Below are 21,322 nucleotides of genomic sequence, written 5' to 3'. Positions count from 1 at the left end.
ATATGAATTAGAAATATGTTGCACCATTTACAGTATTTATTTTTGTGAGTTGACTTTGCAGGGTTTGGTGGATTTTGGTAGAGCAGACAGGTTCTCTGGTTGCTGTGACACATATCCAGGTTGCAAATCAACACATCAGGAGTTGAGTTTTTACCTGGTGCCAAAAAGATGTCAGTGAAGGTGTGAAACAGATCTCCCTGGGAGCCACAACTGAAAAGCCCATCTCCTCCAAGCCTCCATCAGAGGAGGAACCTGGAGAAGGCCTCAGTTGATGATCTAAGGGTCCAGGCAAGTCTATATCAGAAGAGGCGTTCCTGAAGATATTCACCCTATTCATACCCCATTCACTCCAATGGATTAGTCTGCACTGCATTTCATTAAACCCCAAAATCAGCTACCTTAGGCAGCAGCCAGCCTCACTTCTACTTAAGAGTATGGATAGCACTGCAATACATCCTAGAAAGCCTTCAAAGAGTGGACAACCCATTATCTCAACACCTCTTGGATGTTCAGCACAGCAACAAACCCTTAAAAAACTGAAGATCAGCACACGTGCAAATTGCATAACTGCCAATTCCTCTTGTTTTATTGCAATTTTCACGGTCTTTATAACGCCGAGCAACTCAGCCATGTACAGATGAGCTCAGAGATGAAAATACACCACCTAAGAACAGTGTGACTCAGTGTTTAATAGGTATGGACTCGGTTTAATTACACACAGCCTTCGTAAGCAAGGCTATGCTTATTTAAATGGGGAAGTGACTTGCCAGGTTGCTCAGCTGATAGGTGTGAATGCAGAAATCCAGAACCGTAAGTCAAGTTACTTTTAGCACCTCATTTCCATAGCTGTACTTTGGGGGGGGATCACTGATGATTCTCAAGCCCCTAGGGGCCAAAACTGATGCCTTGCAGGAGATAAGAGATCAGAGTTCCCAACATGTGTTCATTTTTATTAAAGCATGGGAGGGCGCTCTGATTTTTGAGCTTTCAGGGGGATTTAGATTGGGAAATGGCACGGGGAAGGGTTAAGCATCCAAATCAGTCTCCACAGTGTCTTTAAAATTGTTGTGAAGCAGAAGCGGAAGCGGAGAACTGATCATGGATCTTTTATGTAACAAATATTTTGACCCTTAATTTCAAGAATCTGTATGGTGCTATTGGCTGTGGAATGCAGGTTTAAGACTGAGCTTTTGTGGAATCATACTTAAACATTCACCATTGTTTTATGTGCAGTTAATCATACATAGAAGCCTAGATTTTATGTGCTGCTGGGGTTCAACAAACATCTAATAACTTTACTATGCATCCATTTTCAAGATGTATTTAACCAGTTTCTTAATTCAACCGGGGTCTGGGGGCGTCAATGTTACTCTGTCCGCAGTAGAAAAGGTCACATTAACCATCGTTTTTCCTGTGGACTCCTGATTCCCACATTACAACCTTAAAGGCTATTAAAAAAAATTATATCCAAAGATATTTCAGGGCAAGACAAATGAAGTGTGTGTTTTATGCCATCTCTACTTCAAAGTGACTGCTGGATGCCTAGTTCACATGGGGAAAGCCCGTTGTATCAGAAAGATACTGTATGGGAAAAAACTTGCTCAGTTGCTGCAATGAAACTTGTGCGACCTACCATTTTTGGCCAAATTGCCTTTTTCCCCATTCAATAGCTGTTATAAATGCTACCAGACATTACATCAGATCTTTCCGCAGAGAGAGAGAGAGAAAAATAAACAAATAAAAGGACAACCATTGCTAACAATTTTAAACATTTACTTGTGAACTTTAACAGCAGCAGCAACCCTCTTATATTTAACAGATTTCTGTACAGGTGCTTTGTTCTGAAGCACCCATACATTGGCTTTTTGGCCAATTTGAAATGTCAGGGAATTCTCACCCACTGTCTTTGCCTGAAGCAGCAGGAGGGGATCTAAAGTAACACATGTGCGCGCATTGGTACAATGTGCTCTTGCAGTCTGCAACAGGAAATGAACAGTCTAAATATGGGGTCCTGCCTTAAGATCCCGTTTCTGCTTTACAATGTATACAGTGAATTTTTTTCATTGTGTAACAGTTAGGGCCAGAGGTGCCAGCTTGCAAGGGTGATTGTGGGGGTCCGATGTTTTGCACGTGAGTATCTTGCTTCCCTCCCTAATCAGGCCAGAAGCTTCCTGGGCTTTGGGTAGGAGGTGCCAAGGGAACTATAAGGGGAGTAGCCTAGACCACACACTACTGCTTGCAGTCCCTACTCTCATGGCCTTTCACACCAAAGCAGCAGCCTCAGGAGATGGAGAGATGTCCCTAGCAACTGTCAGGACACAGTTTAGATGCAGGGCACCATCATAAGCTGTCACACAGAGAGACTGGCTGGCAAGAGGGGGGGGGAGGGTGACTCATCTACTCCATGGTTTCCTTCTTTGCAATTCCTCCTTGTGTCAATAAGAAAATAGGTGCTGTCAGATTGCTATAAGGACCAGCACTCATGAGGCCTGTTGATTTTGGAGCCACCCTGGTAATCAAAGCAAGCTTATCTGCCTCTTGCTCTCCTTTTGCCTTCCTGCCCCCACTGAGGCTTGTGGCACAGTAGATTTCCATTAACTGCACTTCTTGTATGGGCAGATAAATGGAGGAGAGGCAGCACACCCAAAAAGTCACTCGCCAGTCTGGCGAATTCTTTGCACAGAATCTGCTACACACATAAAAGTCCCCTGTCTGCAAGAGTTTCCCCATTAAGTTCAGTGGTGTGGACAATTTTGTGATAGACCCAGAAAGCTTTTCCTTTCGCCAAAACAAATGTGGAAGTGCTACTTGAGCACACATAAAGCTTTAAAACTGCATCATATGATGTCCATTATCAATAAAAATGTAAGAGCAGGCTGGGCCACCCCAGTGCTTCATCTAGTCTTGCAAACCAGTTCTCCAAAGGCCTCTGGGATTCAAGCACAAGAGCACTCTTCCGTCCTGTGGCAACTGGGATTCAGAGGCATTGCTGCCTCCAACTGCAGAAGGCAGAGCACAGCTATCTTTTGTTTGTTTGTGCATTTTTACAACTAATATATACACACCATACAATATTCATAATTATCTCTTCACCTCGGACTTCCCAGTCCATCTCTCCATGGCATTCTAGGTAGTCTTTTGTCGGCTGCATAATCTATTATTCCACCAATTTTAATCTCAAATCTTCTTTTATTTAATGTTATCTGCTGCTAGTATGTTCATTCCTACTTGTAGGTTAAACTATTACACCCTCTGTACTAGGTAAAGGTAAAGGGACCCACATCGCCACCCGCATCCCTCTGAGATATTCTTAAAAACACATCCAATCATCTCTTACCCATAATTCATCTTTATTTCTTAGTTTTGTGGTCTTAGTTACTAATTCTGCATATTACCGGTATATCAATTTATTCTGCCATATTTCTTTCATGAGTATCTCTCTTTCTTTCCATTTCCCCCTCCCCACATATACCACTCTAGCTGCAGCGGTCGCATTTAAAAAGAGAAGTGAGTGCCTTTTTCGGGACATAGAATCATAGATAGAATCATAGAATCATAGAGTTGGAAGAGACCACAAGGGCCACCCAGTCCAACCACCTGCCAAGCAGGAAACACCATCAAAGCATTCTTGACATACCGTGTTTCCCCTTTTTTAAGACGTAGTCATTAAGTAAGCCATGGCAGCATTTTTAAGCATTTGCGAAAGATAAGACATACCCCGAAAATAAGACATACCTCCATGCCCTGTATGAAAACTAACACCCTCCTTATGGCCACTACTGGGAGTAAGATGTCGCTGAATTAGACTGAGATCCTATTTAAGTGACTAGATTTTGGATTTTAAAAGCGAGACCGCCGAGCGCCCCAGCCAGCCAGCGGGACCCAGCCAGCCAGCGGGGCCTGGGAAGCGGCTGCTGTTGTAGTGGTGAGCTCGCGGAGCGCCCAGCCGAGGAGATCTGCCGCCCCACCGGCCGGAACCGACTGCTGCAGAGCGGAGCGCTCCGCAGCGCCGAGCGCTCAGAGCGCCCAGCAGCACCGGGCGGAGCGCTGGAGCCAGCGGCTTCGCCTCCGCCCGGCCGAGGAGACCTGCTGCCCCGCCGTCCGGAACGGCTGCTGCACAGCGGAGCGCTCCGCAGCGCCGCCGCAGAGCGCTCAGAGTGCCCAGCAGCACCGGGCGGAGCGCCGGAGCCAGCGGCTTCGCCTCCGCCCGGCCGAGGAGACCTGCTGCCCTGCCGCCCAGAACGGTTGCTGCAGAGCGGAGCGCTCCGCAGCGCCGCCGCCGAGCGCTCAGAGTGCCCAGCAGCACCGGGCGGAGCGGCGGAGCCAGCGGCCTTGCCTCCGTCCGGCCGAGGAGACCTGCCGCCCCGCCGCCCGGAACGGCTGCTGCAGAGCGGAGCGCTCCGCAGTGCCGCCGCCGCGCGCTTAGAGCGCCCAGCAGCACCGGGCGGAGCGCCGGAGCAAGCGGCCGGCCGGCCGGCCGCCAGGAACCAGCTGCTGGAGCGCGCAGAGCGCTCAGCAGCTCAGAGCACCCAGCAGCGCCGGAGCCAGCGGCCTCGCCTCTGCCCGGCCAAGGAGGCTTGCCCAGAACCAGCTGCTGGAGCGCCCAGAACCAGCTGCTGGAGCGCGCAGAGCGCTCAGCAGCTCGGAGCACCCAGCAGAGCCCTCGCCCCTTTCTTCTGCTGTCTGGCCTGTCTTTAAAGGGGCGCAGCGGAGAAAATGCCTTTAAAGGGTGATCGGAGGGGGATGCGGTGGGAAGATGGGAAGATGGGGGCTTTCTATTTCATTATTTAATAGGGTTGCCATATTTTGCAAAAGCAAAAAAGAGGACGCATTTGGCAACTCCTGCTTTTAATTATGGATCGCTATGACGACTCTGCCTGTGATAAAGAGGACGTGTCCTCGAAAAAATATGAGACATGGCAACCCTATTTATATCTATATTTGCTCCATTGGTTAGAGCATGGTGCTGATGATTCTTCATTGCAGAGGGTTGGACTAGATGATCCTTGGGGTCCCTTCCAACTCTTCGATTCTATGATCATCTGGAGGGACACAGGTTTTCCCATCACCGATGGAGAAGACCTGTGAACCTGAAGACCTGAGAATATAGTACTGTACAGCTGGAAGGGGTCCCCCAAGGGCCATCCAGTCAAACCCCCTGCAATTATGCAGAAATCACAGCTAAAATAATCCCCATCAGATGGCAGTCACAGCTGGAGAAGCCTTGGCCATCCAAACCTGGGTTTTAAAACCTCCCATGTAGGAGAGTCCAAGCTCAATAGCACCTCAGAGCACTGAAATCTTTGTGCATACATTGTATTGTTCTAATACATACAACAGCCTTGTCAGGTAGGACAGAGCTCAGCAGCGCTGCGCGTAGCACACAGCAGCACCCCGAGCCAGCGGCCTGGCCCAGCCGAGGAGACCATAAGACACCCCACCCAAAATAAGCCACCCTGTGTTTTTTTAACGAAAAAAAGTTATAAGACGGTGTCTTAAAAAAGGGGAAACACGGTATGCCTGTCAAGCCTCTGCTTAAAGACCTCCAAAGAAGGAGACTCCACCACACTCCTTGGTAGCAAATTCCACCGCCGAACAGCTCTTACTGTCAGGAAGTTCTTCCTAATGTTTAGGTGGAATCTTCTTTCTTGTAGTTTGAATCCATTGCTCTGTGTCCGTTTCTGAAGCAGCAGAAAACAACCTTTCTTCCTCCTCTATATGACCTTCTTTTATATATTTGAACATGGCTATCATATCACCCCTTAACCTTCTCTTCTCCAGGCTAAACATACCCAGCTCCCTAAGCCATTCCTCATAAGGCATTGTTTCCAGGCCTTTGACCATTTTGGTTGCCCTCTTCTGGACACGTTCCAGCTTGTCAGTATCCTTCTTGAACTGTGGTGCCCAGAACTGGACACAGCACTCCAGGTGAGGTCTGACACAGTGGTACCATTACTTCCCTTGATCTAGATGCTATACTCCTATTGATGCAGCCCAGAATTGCATTGGCTTTTTTAGCTGCTGCATCACACTGTTGACTCATGTCAAGTTTGTGGTCTACCAAGACTCCTAGATCCTTTTCACATGTACTGCTCTCAACCCAGGTGTCTCCCATCCTGTATTTGTGCCTTTCATTTTTTTTGCCCAAGTGTAGTACTTTACATTGCTTTACATCATCACTTGTTATCCCTAACAGAAATGCCTCAGCTCTTTTGAGAGATGTGATCTTGAGAATCTTTTTTTAATTCTGAATGAATCATCGCTCAGTATTCGCTAGCATATTTACACGGCCACCACATGTGGATCAGGGTTCCCTCTACCTCTGCCGTCTACCTAAAGCACAGCTATCTTGGCTAGCAGCCATTGACAACTTGTCTAATCCATGAACTTGTCTAATCTTCCTTTAAAGTCATCCAGGTTGGTGGCCATCAAAGTTTAACTATGTTTAACTATGTGTTGCATGAAGAAGCACTTCCTTTTGTACTCATCTGTCTTCTAGGTTGATTCTATCTTGGCTTATCGCCCAGAAATAAGTCCTGTTATCCCACAAAACTGCTATTCAAATCCTATACATTGCTAATTTTAGATACATTTGTCATTCCTTCTTGACAAATACATTATATAACTCATGAGTACTTTTTTAAAACTATCGTTTCTATCTCTTCTCTTTCTGTACTACTATATATAGGAAACAAGTATCCTGGCAGGCTTAAAATTAATCTTTAAAGAGGATCAAACAAAAGGGGGGGGGGAATAAAGGATTAAACAAAAATATATTTTTCATTATTATTATTAGGCACTACTTTAGGGCTATTTTCTTGTTCATCTCCTGCAGATTTCTCAAATGAATTTGACATGTATATAGACCCAAAGCACACACATTCATCATATTTTATATTTAGGTTTATGACTCGGATTAGTGTTGGGATTTATGGTTGGACAGGCTTACCAGAACTTCAGATGCTTGTTCTCTTCGATTGATATTTTGAAGAAAGATGTGGGACACAAACACTTGTTTTATACTAGAACCGTTCCATCTCAAACTGCATGTTTAGGTGGGTCAAGGCTTGTTTCGCAAAAAGGATGGGTGTTGGTATTTTTTTTTTATCATCCTCCTTCCCATGCTCAGAAAAACCTTGGAAAAAAATTAAAAATAATAAAGGTTTCCATTAATTGAATGTTTCATTGTTTTAGGGTTAGACAAACTGGAAAGCTGGTAGTCAAATTTGTCCCAGAGCTCACCTATGAAAGCACTTGTGGCAGTGAAAGCAAACTGAGATTCAGCTATCCTGCAAGTGGAAAGAGAAATGTATTGACAAATCAGTATCATCTAGCTACATGCAGCCTGGCAGTAGCAGCTTTTGCCAACCTGGTACCCTCCAAATGTTAAGGACTATTTACATGCTGGAGATGATGGGAGTCGTAGTAAAAAATAGACTCTGCTTTACCCTAAATTGGCCAGTGGGTCAATAAGGTCCCTGCACCAGTCTGTGATTCCAGGGGGGTGGGGTGTATTCCTGGTAAGGCCTTATAGTAATTTCACACATCTATAACCAATCTAGGGATGCGGGTGGCACTGTGGATTAAACCACAGAGCCTAGGGCTTGCTGATCAGAAGGTCGGCAGTTCGAATCCCCGCAATGGGGTGAGCTCCCGTTGCTCGGTCCCAGCTCCTGCCAACCTAGCAGTTCAAAAGCACGTCAAAGTGCAAGTAGATAAATAGCTACCGCTCCTGCGAGAAGGTAAACGGCGTTTCCGTGTGCTGCTCTGGTTCGCCAGAAGCGGCTTTGTCATGCTGGCCACACAACCTGGAAGCTGTACGCCAGCTCCCTCGGCCAATAACGCGAGATGAGCGCCGTAACCCCAGAGTCGGTCACAACTGGACCTAATGGTCAGGGGCCCCTTTACCTTTACTTTACAACCAATCTATTTACTCCTTGGCTATTTGCTGCTTGCTCATTTGATTACATTACATTAATTTGACCATTTCACTTATCAATAAAGGAGGTTGGTAAGGCGGGAATGGGGGTGCGGTAGTGGAGAAAAACTATTGTTATTTCCCATAGGTTTCAACTCTGGCTTCCCATTCATTTCCTGAAAAGTGAAGAATGCCTTTGCTTGCTGTTAATGGATTACTGGTGGGATTCTGCTGAAAAGGCATTTTCTGCCTAGGCTGTGTTGCCACATAGATCATTAGGACTCCTGAGCATCATTATTTCAATTATTCATTGCTCAAGCCTGTATTATAACTAAGGACCTGATTCAGCAAGTTCCTCAAGTACATCTATAAGTCTAACTACGTGAATAGTTATGGTCTGAGACACCCCGCTTTATACCATACATATGGGGAGTGCATCTTCCATTTCATTCTGCCGATTCGCCAATGCGTGAGGCGAAGTTCCTGCATTATTGCCACCACAGCATGTAAATTCAAAGCCTTTTAACCACTGCCATCATTTGTTTATATTATCCTGTTTTACTAAAGCATTTATCCATAAACAGTAGCTGTAGTATACTAGCCTTGTACAAAACCAGTCAGACATCCTTTTTTTAATTGTACTCACACACTATAAAGATATCAGATGAATACTATGCTTCGGTTGTTTACCAATTCTTCTGCTAAATGAAACGCAAAAGTATCTCAAAGGAAAATGAGGGTGTTTCCCCCCTTAACATTATTTGATTACTGAGTTCACTTGATCATATTAGATCATTTATTTTAGCATTCTACAAAGATCTCTTTTAAACACACTTTACTGATAAAAAAAATAGGGACCCAGGTGGCGCTGTGGTTAAACCACTGAGCCTAGGGCTTGCTGATCAGAAGGTCGGCGGTTCGAATCCCTGTGACGGGGTGAGCTCCCGTTGCTTGGTCCCAGCTCCTGCCAACCTAGCAGTTCGAAAGCACGTCAAAATGCAATTAGATAAATAGGAACCACTACAGCGGGAAGGTAAACGGCGTTTCCATGTGCTACTCTGGTTTGCCAGAAGCGGCTTTGTCATGCTGGCCACATGACCTGGAAGCTATACGCCGGCTCCCTCGGCCAATAATGTGACATGAGCGCGCAACCCCAGAGTCGGTCACAACTGGACCAAATGGTCAGGGGTCCCTTTACCTTTACCTTTACTGATAAAAATAATTTCCACTTTAATTGATCTTACTAGATCACATTGTTCACTGAAATGTTTACACATGCTGGATATGTTGAGACTGCAAATTATTGCATTATTGGAGTTATGTGAGTAGGAACATTATTTTACCCTGCCTGCTTTACATGGCTAATTTCAATTTGCTATTTTAGAACATTCATAATTAAGGATTTGTTTATTTTTAATGCAACACTCAGGGAAAATAAACTGAATCTCCAAATATCTATAACCCCCTGCCCACCCACACACAAAAATTAAATATCCAAAGCATCAGGTCTGTACTTGCTAAACCTTTCCGTCACCCTTAATGCCAGGTTACTAACTTGCTTGACTTACGTCCAAACTAGATGTGAGGATAGGCCTACATTTCTGTTCTCAAACTTTTGCATCTAGCAACTATGGTGGGGTGATCAGAATTGGGAACATGGTGTATGTAAAATGGGGAGGGGGGGTCGACTGAAAGCCCCTGCTCCATCCTCAGTCAACCTATGTGTGTTCAGAAAAAAACATTTGACTAGACCTGACTAGAACTACAGGTTCAACATCTTGCAGAGGAAAATAAGGATGCACATCTTTGGGGGCTGCATCCTCACGGGAGCCAGGTGACCAGTGCTATTTTTTTAGAAAAAGAGGTGCCAGATCTCACCATGAGCGCTTCCCTTGTTCTCTTCTAATGGCAATGGCGCCCACCTGAGAGGTGCCAGATCTGAGTTCCAGCTGAAAAACAAGCCCTGGAGGTGACTTGCACGAGAGCATGGCCCTCCAAAATGGGTGACTTTTGGGAGCACACACTCTCAGGAGCTGAAACAAGACATCCCAAGATCCAATCAGAAGCCATGGTGCTTTCTGCAACTCTGATGTCCCGCTTAAAGTGGGACCGTTGACGGTTATGCAATTGTTTACGACACACAGCTAGCTTGGCCTCTCTTTCTGTCTGGATGTGGGGATGCAATGGTGCCTCATATTCTCTTACCATCTCCTAGGTCCCCCCCCCCCGTAATTTCAAAAGATGTGCCTATGTGCCTTACCACAGACTATTAGGGGAACCGCCAACAGTACTCCTGGCGCAGTTAACCCTCTCCTGTTCAAACTCCCAATCTTATAACAATACTCAAATGTATCTCAAACACCTTGGCTCCTGAACAAATTGGATCCCGAACGATCGAAACCCAGAAGTGAGTGTTTCGGCTTTCGAACGATTTTTGGAAGCCAAACATCTGCTGCGGCTTCCAATTGGCTGCAAGAGCTTCCTGCAGCGAATAAGAAGCATTTTGGAACATTTTGGAAGTCAAACGAACTTCCAGAACAGATTCCGTTCGACTTCCAAGGTACAACATCTGTATTAGTTTTGGAATGTGAGAGTCTTATGGAAACTAATCAGAAAAAAGTCATTTGTTCATATAGAGTTTAGTCCTCTCTATGACTGAAATCTGAAGGCCAGTAGCCTTTGGAATTGCACAAATCACAACCGGCGGGGACTCAAAGAGCATTCCATTCTTGATGGCCAATTCCTAGTTTTAGAATCTGACCAATACATATAAACCACTGGAGGCCAAAGAGATTCTAATGAGACAGAGGGTGGAAATAAATGCCCACATCATTTACAGCACAATCCTACAGATTATATCTACTCTGACATAATTCCCATTGAGTTCAGCTGCACTTATATCCAAGTAGGCTATTCTATAGGATTGCATTCTTGAAACTATAACAAATTTAGTTGTGCTATTTAGCAGTCAGAATAGACATTGCTTTAAAAAAAAGATTATCCCAGGTCTGACAATTGCAACACATACCGTATTTACATACCATCAACTTATGCACATAGGTTTAGTTGTACCCCCCCCCTCCCACCAGGAAAATAAGCTACCATATACTGTATACTGCACAAATTATTTCTCAAATTATTTCATGGTTCTATACTTTATACTGTGTATTTTTAAAAAATACAGATGAAAAAGCAGAGGGCAGCACAGACTGATTAAAAACAAATTAGTTCCTTTACTTTGAGGTTTTCTTCCTTCCTGAGGAACAAGATAAGGGAGAAGGTTTGTGTGAAAGATATGGGGAGAGTGTATAACACATAACTGCATTGTATGAATATGTGTGGGTTGGTGATAAGCAATAATGCTAACAGTCGCAGCAAGGGTGATTATATGGAAATCTGAGCTGAAAGAGGAAATGACAATATAAATAAAATAGTGTGCATTTTTCTTTTAGAAGGAGCAGCAAATATTGAACTCTAAGGATGCAATCCTAACCCCGCTTACCTGGGAGTAAGCCTCATTGAATTAAGTAGGATTTACTTCTGAGTAGATACGGGTAGGCTTCTTTGCTAAGTTCCTACATCTGGCTATTTTCTAATGTTACAGTTTTGAGCAACTCTACTACACTTACCCCAGATGACCCATGCCACCATGTGAGGTATGTAAACTCACACATTTTTGCTGAAAATGCTGGAACCAAATAACAAAGCCCAATTCACTGATAAATCACCAGTAATTTACCATTGTAGTTTTATGAATGTATTGAATTTGTATCCCACCCATGCTCCTGAAGGCACCCAGAGCAACAAACACATCCACATTTCTTTTTAAAAAATGTTTCACTATTTATAATGACTAACTGTTGCATTTGCCTCTTTTTATAAGCAGATCAAGCAGGGGCGTACCCAGCACCCGGCAGGTTAGGGCTCCTGCCCCCCTCTAGAAGCAATAAAATAAAAATAAAATAAACACCCGACACGGCAGCTTGCCGACCAGCGCCCTGAAAAGCGGCTCCTGCCCCTCCCTCCCCGCCTGACTGTCGGGCAAGGCAGCGGCTCGAGTCGGGAGAAGCAGCCTCGGCAAAGCTGCTGTTCTCCCTTCGGCTCCTTCCCTATCTCGCAGCCCCAGCGGGGCTCCTTCCCTCCCAGCAAAGTGGCTTCCCCTCCCCCTCCCCACCCGGCAAGGCAGCGGCTGGAGTTGTGAGCAGCAGCCTCAGCAAAGCTGTTCCTCTCCCTCCCTGACTCGCTGTCAAACTGAAGGAGGTTTTCCTGCAAGCTCTTCCTTCCTTCTTCAACCCTCCTTTTTAGTTCACTTTGGTCTAGCAAATTGTGAAAATTATTACTGTATGATAAATGGCCTCAAAAGTTTTGCTTTTTAAAATATCTTTTTTGCAGCAGCTCCTCCTGTGCCCAGCCCATTGTTGTTCGTTTGAGCTCAACAGCCACATAAAGAAGGAGCTGTGAGCTCAAATCCAATTCACACCCCAAGTAGATTTGCCTGGGGGCAGGGATTTAATTTGCATCTTGCAAATCCCTGACATTCTTTTGTTTCAAAGGAAGAACCTGTGTATTTCAGTTCTTCACCTCAAAGAAATGCAAGCCCCTCTCTTGAGCTGGTTTAGGTATCCAAAGCTTGCCAAATTATAGCAAACTGTTATTGTCCTTTCTTAAGTGCTCCTCTGGTTCCTGGTTTATGCTTTCTGGGCTGTAGCTCAGTATAGATCAACTGCCTTGCATTGCCCTAGGACGGTTCAGTTGCAGGCATGTCCAGGTAGAGTCAGAAACTCTGGAAAGCTGCTGCCAGTCAGTGTAGACAATACTAAACAAGATTGACCAATTGACTTAGTATAAAGCAACTATAAACAAGCAGCTAAGCAGTTTACATTAAATAATAGGATGAATGGTTGACTCCGTGGATCATGTACCTGTGAGTACCATATTTGCAGTTTATCAGGTAGTAATTGACAGCATGTACACGGAACAAAACTGAAAGGCTATGTTGCTGAAGGTTGGGTCTATGAGAGCATACTTATTGCTATGGCAGCAAAGCACATTATTGGCGGGACGGGGGAGTGACCAATATGATCCAGGGGTTGGAGCAATTCCCCTATGAGGAAATGTTACAAAACCTGGGGCATTATAACTTTTAGAAAAAAGGCAAGTAATTGGGGGTGGGAATGAGAGATTTTTATCCTTCTCATAATACTAGAACCAGGGAATATCCAATTAAGTGGATGTGAAATTCAATCTATTTTAGCATTTTAACTTTTTGTACGTTTTAAAGTGGGGGGGGATCAAGTTTTGTAAGAACAGAAGGCACCCCACCTATCAAGTCTTTGCTGGAGAGAAAATATGTCTGAAGATCTGCATATGACCTTCTCCACCTGCCCCCCCCCATCTTATTTTTCTTCTTCCCAGGAGGGGTGAGGGGTTAAAATTAGGAGCTGGGTTTGATTTGATCACTGGCAGTTTATTAATCTTTAAATCCTACCTAAGATAAAATGAATCAGCCCTATAGATAGGTATAGATAGATCCCCAGCCAAGCTCTCCCGGGCAGCCCCATTGCCACTGCAGAGCACTCCTTCAGCTCACCAGGTCTCACCTGGTGAATGGGGCTTGGGCTAGAGGGTGGTTTGGCAGGGCACATACCAAACTTTCTGTGGGATGGCCGCCCCTGGAGTCCTTTCCAGTGACTGCCACAGAGAAGCCTGTTTGTATATTTCTTGGAGTATTTTAATCATAGGATCACAGAACTAGATGGTTGGAAGGGACCCCCGAGGGTCCTCTAGACCAACCCCCTCCAGTGCAGGAATCACAGCACAAGCATCTCTCCCAAAACAAGTTTGCTCTATCTTTCCTGTGAACAGCCCTTCAGATACAACAGAATCATTCACATAGTTGGAAGGGAACCACCAGGATCATCTAGTCCAACCCCCTGCAATGCAGGAATATTTTGCCCAACATGGGGCTTGAAACCACAACATTAAGAGTCTCATGCTTTACTGACTGAGGTTTGTTTATGTTTCCTGTTTTATTTTCCCAAGCAGAGATAATGTGTAAGCGTGGTGTCAGCTCCCTAAAAAAAGGTCAGTTTCACCTGGGCTCCGTAGCCCCACCCACATTCCCACTTTGTGGCCCCTCCCCTCCCGTGTCTTGGCCCCGCCCCTGAATGACCATGGCTTGCCCCCCCCCCTAGTTTTGATCCTGGGTACGCCCCTGAGATCAAGGATTTATGATACTGTATATTTATATGGACTTTTCCAGCTGATCTTCGCTGCAGTTATCTTAAATCTCATCTCATCAAAACATGACATACAACTTTCTCTCTAGGCATCTGAACACAGAGGGCAACTGATGAAGGCTGTCCAGTCAGACAGCCTTCATCAGTTGCCCTCTGTGTTCAGATGCCTAGAGAACTCTTAGAAAAAAAATCAGCTACAATGTTGATATTGCTGAAAGTCAGTCAGAACACCTAGGATGACTTGAAATGGTAAAAATGAAGTACAGTATACCCCAAGGGAGAGAGAGAGAGGTAGAAGACCCCTCTCCTTCCATCTCTTTGGGAGAAATGTATGGCATAAGAAAATTCAAACCCATGCCTGTGGGGACAAGGTGCAGCAGCACAATCACTGCTTCTCTCACCAGTCCATGGAGAATGGGCATTGTAGTGTCATGGAGAATGGGCATTGTAGTTTCATATATATATAGTGCAAAAATAGCAACCAAACATCCAGCATGTGTGTAAACCACCACTGACCACCAATTGTGGTCCTGATGTATACATGACAGCCATATATATATAGCGTTAACCCCTCTGCTGGGCTGAGCAGGCATAGGATAAAGAGATCGCTACACCAGCCTAGTCACAATGTGTCTGCACCCCCCACCATGAAATGGTGTATAAGAACGAAGGAGCCCCACTGTGGCAGACTAACAACCACAATTTCTCCAAATCATGCATATCTTTTATCATATCTCTATCATGTCACCATACAGTCATTGTTTAAAAAAATAAACTACGGTAAATATTGCACCCTTTCCTCATGTGGGAGTTGTTCCAGTCCCACCAACATTTTGGTGGTTCTGCCCATATTTTTAAATGCCACCGAGCATGAATTTCCATTCCTTTAGGTCAGGGGTGGCCAACTTCCAAGAGACTGTGATCTACTCACAGTTAAAAACTGGCAGTGATCTACCCCCTTTTGGGGGGTTCAGGTCGAGGTTGTTGAGCTTTTTTAGGAAGGAAAGCCCTGTTTTGGGGGCTTCAGGGCAAAGATGTAAAGGTTTTTTTTAGGGGAGCCAAAGTTGCTGAGCTTCTTTGGGGGGAGCCAGTGATCTACCAGTGATCTACCACAGACGTCCAGTGATCTACTGTAGATCATGATCTACCTGTTGGACATGCCTGCTTTAGGTCAATGGAGATTTGCAAACATTAACTATATATGTTATGATAATAACACAGAAGCAGAAGCTGTGCTGTTGTTATGACTTTTGGCATTCTTATTTGCATGGTGTTAAAGACTTAGAAGTATATTTACTGTAACCGTCTAGCTACACATTGGTGTGTTTTCTTTTCAGAAGCACACAAACACTGCACATTTTCCTCCTTTCAAAAATAATTTGAATGAATGTATTTGCTGAACATGTGCCGAATCCTGCTAAAACCTACAATAGAGCCAAAAGGTTAACTGCAAGCTGGCAAATCTTTGGCATCGGTGTAATCATTTTTTTTATTATTATTTCATAAAAAGTTATACACCGCTTGATTGTAAAAATAAATAAATAAATCTCAAAGCGGTTTACAAAAGATAAAACAGTAAAATCAAGGAACAAAAATACAAACCTACTTTAAAGCATACGAATGTTAGGTAAAGGTAAAGGGACCCCTGACCATTAGGTCCAGTCATGACCGACTCTGGGGTTGCACACTCATCTCGCATTATTGGCTGAGGGAGCCGGCGTATAGTTTCCAGGTCATGTGGCCAGCATGACAAAGCCGCTTCTGGCAAACCAGAGCAGCACATGGAAACGCCGTTTACCTTCCCGCTGTAGCGGTTCCTATTTATCTACTTGCACTTTGACGTGCTTTCGAACTGCTAGGTTGGCAGGAGCTGGGACCAAGCAACGGGAGCTCACCCCGTCACAGGGATTCGAACTGCCGACCTTCTGATCAGCAAGCCCTAGGCTCAGTGGTTTAACCACAGTGCCACATTAAAATTAACCCCAGCTTTCCAAATGTCTGGATGGGTTTGTTTAAACAGGAATGATTTTAGCAGGAGCTGAAAATAGGAGCGCAATGAAAGTGGCTACTTGACTTCAATAGGCACTGCCATACGAAACTATTGAGTTCTTACAGGTATTATGTGCTACAAGTATTCTGTGGCACCTGTACTATTGCCAATTCCATCAACTGAAGTGGCTGAATGGGCACCTGTGGGGTAGAGCATTCTCGTATTAAGACAGCTTAATAGGTTATCTGATTTCGCAAGTTAATGAATACTTAAGAATGGGTGTTCAACCGATGCATCTCTGCAGCAGGATTTCTCTTTTGACATTTGTAACGGTTTATTCAGAAAGGAAGGAAATGATCAATACATATATTAAAACTAACAATGACTGCTCAAAATGGACTTCGACCGAACTTTGAGTATCAAATTCCAGGAAATCTGATTTCAGCTGTCAAGCTTCTCACAGGTTCCCATCCCTTTCTGTGTACAGATAATATCAGGACTAGCATAGGCTCCCTGGCCAATACAACCTGAAGCAATTATCAGTGATTAAAAGAAACTATTCAGCTATTTCAAAATCCTATTTAAACATCCTACTTGCAAACTTTGCACAAAATGTACATGGCCAAATTGAAAATGTTATATCAGACAAAACAAGTCTACATTTGGTATAAAAGCATCTGAACATATATTTGGAATATGTTTGCGTTTCCCCCCTCTACAATGTGATTTCTGTAAAAATCAATAGAAATATTATTTTTAAAGAATTCAACATGGGAAAGCCCCATAGGTACCTGCTGCTCCTCCAAAGTAGGAACTTTGACGTCAATCTGCCTTTGTTTTTTTCTTTTCGGAGAGAAGCCATCATATGAACCCATGGCTGCAGGGATTAAAATGTGAGCAGCAATTGGGGAGGTCTCATTTTTATTGCTGTTGCATTTCTTGTTTTACTAGCATCGTATTGGTTTAAGTAGGAGATGAAAATGCAAGGCCTGTGGAAAATGTAAGTTATTTAAAATGAAATTGGATCCAGGTAAATCTTTCAGCCCTGTGGTGGCACTGTAGCATTCTCAGAGTTAGGTAGCTGTCGTTTAATAGCCCTGTACCAATGTTACCTACCAATGACTGCTTTATGAATTCAAGCCTCCGCAGTCACCTGCCTTTCTCTCTCAGTCACATGACCTTTTTGATGTCAGAGCGTGTGATCTCTCTCACTCCACATAAAGAATTCTAATTTTTTTCTCAAGGAAGCCAATATTCCATATGCACGCAGACCAGCTTTTTAGCAGCTGGATTCTGAGCTCAGAATGCTGGTACATGCACACGCAAACACACACGCATATATAACACACCACACTATGTGAACATGGAAGGAGCCACAAAGCAATATGCAACCCATGAATAATATACACTGCTGAGCCCAATACTCAAATATACAGAGGAACACTTCAGTAGCTAATATAGTAAACAAACAAGACTGTGATAAAAGGATGCTCAGTTTTGTTTATCTAACTGTCACAATACCGCCTAGATGAAGCACATTTCATGAATTCCAGAAGCAGAGCTGGAAGGAATTCCCTTCTGCTAATTTTTGTTACCATCTTCACACATTGCCATGAAAATGTAGCTGTGGTTTGCCTCGCAGACTGACATGTTTTCTGCAAGTGAAATGAAATGCATGTCCAATTATACATTACAGGCAGAGGCAGCTGTGGCTGCAACCCTTGACAAGCTTAGTAAAAGCCAATGGGTCTTCATTTGAATTAAGTATGCTTAAGAAGATTTATTTATTTATTTATTTATTTATTTATTATACCACTCTTTATCTGTAGATCTCAGGGTGGTGCAAAACCAAAAAATGAGCTTTTATCTAAAATTCTCCTTGCTGGCAAATACCACACAGGTAGCATTAAACAGCCCCTCCAAGTGTCCCTATTTTCAAGAGACAGTCCCAGATTTATAGAGGCTGTCCCAATTTCTGATTTGATCCTGAATGTTCTGCTTTTCCTTAGGATGTCCCTATTTTCATCAAAGAAACGGTGGAGGGTATGGAGTTGTGTAATCCCTGAGCTAAGAAGATGAGTAACTAACTATGCAATCTTTAGAAGACAGCTGAAGGCCACTGGCAGACAAGGGGGGGCAGAGGAAGCGGTCCGTCTCGGGTGCCATCCCTGGAGGGGTGTCAATGCCCCACGGACTCCATGGGCAGCGCACCATGCCCTCCCAGGACACACGCCAGCCACGCCGCCTCCTGTTCTCCACTCCCGGTGCCGGAGCATGTAGCTCTGCCACTGCTGAAAGCAGCCCTGTCGAAGGAAGTTTTTTTTAATGTTTAATGTTTTATTATGTTTTTATATATGTGGGAAGCCACCCACAGAGTGGATGGGGCAACCCAGTCAGATGGGCAGGGTATAAATAATAATATTATTGTTGCTTTTGTTGTTGAATAGGCTGTCCCTATTTTCATCATAGAAATGTTGGAGGGTATGCATTAAAAGAACTATCAGGCTTAACTAGATAACCTAAAAATTATTGTCTGGACATTTGGCTTTCACAAATACACATATACCATTCAGTTTAATCCAGTGCTCAGATTACAGGTGGGGGGAAAAGAGTGCCTGGCCCCAGCCCCCTATTTTTTGTGATGCCCTTCCTCAGGGACTGAAGAGGGGCATGATTTGGCTAAAATATAGTGGCAAGTAAAGCAGCCTCCTGTTAAATCACATGCCCTTTTGCAGCCCATCCACCTGCAAGGAAAGGAAATAAAGTGTGGTGGGAGGGGGAAGCAAATCCCCCCCCGCCTTATATTTAAAATCATAGTTTGGCAATTCACATGGGAATCCCCAAGTTCCCCTCTATAATTCGAGCACAAATCACATTACTGCTTTGCAATGTTGAAAACAAAACAGTGGCAACGGCTTCACCTAGACTGAGGATCCCAAGCATGCTCTACCCCAGGCATAGGCAACCTCGGCCCTCCAGATGTTTTGAATGCAATGAAACAGAGACAAGTGGAGCGATAAGACACTGAATGAAACATCAAAGAAAGCTCTTAAAAAACAACAACACCCCACCTTCTTTCCTGTGTATATAGGTTGCCACCAACTTTCCAGAAGGCTGTGTGTAGTTTCCCCCCTACCTCCCCATAAAACAAAGATTGGCTATCCTGCATAGGAGCCAACTTCTAAGCATGGGCGTAGGCAGGGGGGGGCAGGAGGGGGCAGCTGCCCCCCCCTAGAAGCAAAAAAATTAATGTATTTTACAGACCATAACCAGCACTTTTCCCCTCCAAAAACTGAAGTGGAAAGGGCTTTGCTTTAGCAAGAGCAGCTAAGTCTCCGCTTGCTGGGGGGGGGGGGACACACAGCAGTAACAAAAACACATCAAATAAATAAAGCAAAGTGGCTACCAGTAGTTAAGCAGTTAAGACAATGGAGCATATATCCCCAGGCAAGATTCGATAGCTGACCATTTCACCCTATTGTTCTTAAGTGGGAGCTGTTAATGAGCATTCAGGAGCATTAAGAGTTCTATTGGCGATTTAATGAGGGTGCAGACTCAGGGGATTCAATTTGACTAAGGTGGCTCTGCAAGGCTAAAAAGAAGTGAATAAGAAAGGGGGGGTGTAGCTTTGACAGACACAGTGATGTTTATAAAAAGCATTGGTGTTCCAGTCTGCCCCTCCTCCTGCATCTGTATACTGTAAATCAGGGGTGGCCACCTCCCAAGAGACTCTGATCTACTCAGAGTTTAAAACTGGGGGTTCAGGTCAAAGCTGTTGAGTTTTTTTAAAGGAAGGGAAGCCCTGTTTTTGGGGGGTTAGGTCAAACTTGTTGAGCTTCTTTTAGGAGGGAGGGAGGTCCATTTTTGTTTAGGGCTTCAGGTCATAGTTCAACTTTTTTGAGGGAGGAGGAAAATTTTGGGTGAGCTTTTTTTAGGGGTGCCAGTGACCTACCAGTGATCTACCACAGACATCCTAGGAGTAGGACAATTCAAGAAAGCAGAATGATGCATATGCTATGGTAATATATCAATAGAATCATAGAATTGTAGTCGGAAGGTACCACAAGGGTCATCTAGTCCAACCCCCTGCAATGCAGGATTTTTTCCTAAGGTGGGGCTTGAACCATGGTTGAAATATTATGCTGATATGCAGCAACGCCTCGGAGCCGTCGTGGCTGCGGCCGTGTCTTGCCTCGCCCTCGCCCGCCCTGCCACCCCCTCTCGCCTGCCCGACCCTCCCGTCCTCTCCAGCCAAGCAGGGTAGCCGCCAACGCTACCAGCCCCAGAAGCACAAGGTGGCCGCTGCTGCCACCGCCACGATGTCATCAGGCCCGTTGGCCCTTTAGCCCCGCCCACTTTGTGGCCCCTCCCCTTCTGTGCCTTGGCCCCGCCCCTGAACGACCATGGCTTGCCCCCCCCTAGTTTTGATCCTGGCTACGCCCCTGCTTCTAAGGTCCCCACTAAGCTGTTGGGGATTGCCATTGGAATGGTGTGCATGCACAGCATCATGTGATTGATTATGCAGGGTGGGGCTTACCTGGATCTCCCCCATATTTTATTCAAGTTGGCACCACTGATATCCTGTATATCATGGGATAGGTCTGTCCGTACAGCATAGAATCCTAGAAATGTAAAGTTGGAAGGGACCCTGAGAATCACCCCTGCAATGCTGTCCCATCCGAGGATCAACCTTGACGTTATCAGCACCATAATCTCAGAGTTGCGAGTTCGGGTCCCACTTTGGGCAAAAGACTCCTTGCATTGCAGCAGGTTGGACTAGACGGCCCTCGTAGTCCCTTCCGACTGTACAATCCTTTGGTGTGTGTGTGTGTTAGATGTGTGTTGTCCCTTAAACTCTCCTCACCTAGATCAGAAGAAACGGTTCAGCTCAGGCCTAGGGAAAGCTTGCCCACGCTTGACTCCCTCTTCGTATCGCTTTCTTATTATGGGGCAAAGCCGATCGCGTTCAAAACACAAAAGCACAGATGGTCCTACGGCAAACAGCATCCTTGCCACCTGCGAGGGAGGGAAGGAAGGAAACGAAAAGGGCTGGGGCGGGGGGAGGTGGAGGGAGGAGAGCCCACGCGCCCCAGCCTGAGATTTAAAAGCATTTAATCCCTCAAGAACGGATTAAGAATAAAATATAATAATAATAATGCGATACTGAGGCACAGA

Source organism: Zootoca vivipara, chromosome 9 (assembly GCF_965207765.1).
Source record: "Zootoca vivipara chromosome 9, rZooViv2.hap1.1, whole genome shotgun sequence".
Classification (NCBI taxonomy): Eukaryota; Metazoa; Chordata; class Lepidosauria; order Squamata; family Lacertidae; genus Zootoca; species Zootoca vivipara.
Note: the sequence above shows the minus strand (reverse complement) of the source record.